Raw genomic sequence first — 565 nt, 5'->3', positions numbered from 1 at the left:
GGGCTGCCCCGGGACGTGCGCGAGCAACTGGCCGAGCTGGAGCTGGAGCTCTCGGAAGGTGAGCAGGGGGTGGCCGGGGACCAGGCCTCGCTCCCCTCCGCGCGCGGCCCCGGGAGCTCTCCGCTCGCTTCCAGCCTGCGAGAAAACCTCCCTGGAAACAGGAGGGGGCAGCGCGGGAGACCCCGGCCAGGGGCTCGCATGGGGGGGTGCAGCTACTCACACGGCCACCGGCCACCAAATCACGCCGCTGGCCCGCGCCCGCCCTTTGCGGCTCCGCTAGAGCTGCTGTCCCCGAGGCCCCAGGTTTGTAATACTTCTCCTTGGCCGTCCCCGTGCCTCAGGTTTGTAGCACTTCCCCATGGCCGTCCCCACGCCTCAGGTTTGTAACGCTTCCCTATGGCCGTCCCCACGCCTCAGGTTCGTAACGCTTCCCCGCAGTCCCTCTGCAAGGAGTGACCCTGCAGGCACGTGCGAAGAAACGGTGTTCTGCTCAAATGGGCTTTGTTGGCCGAAATGCATTTTGTGCGCGCACAAATGGACTAACGTGCTTTGTGTGGGAATCCTA

Source organism: Gavialis gangeticus, unplaced genomic scaffold (genome assembly GCF_001723915.1).
Source record: "Gavialis gangeticus isolate Ggan-Ray unplaced genomic scaffold, GavGan_comp1, whole genome shotgun sequence".
NCBI classification, from domain to species: domain Eukaryota; kingdom Metazoa; phylum Chordata; order Crocodylia; family Gavialidae; genus Gavialis; species Gavialis gangeticus.
Note: the sequence above shows the minus strand (reverse complement) of the source record.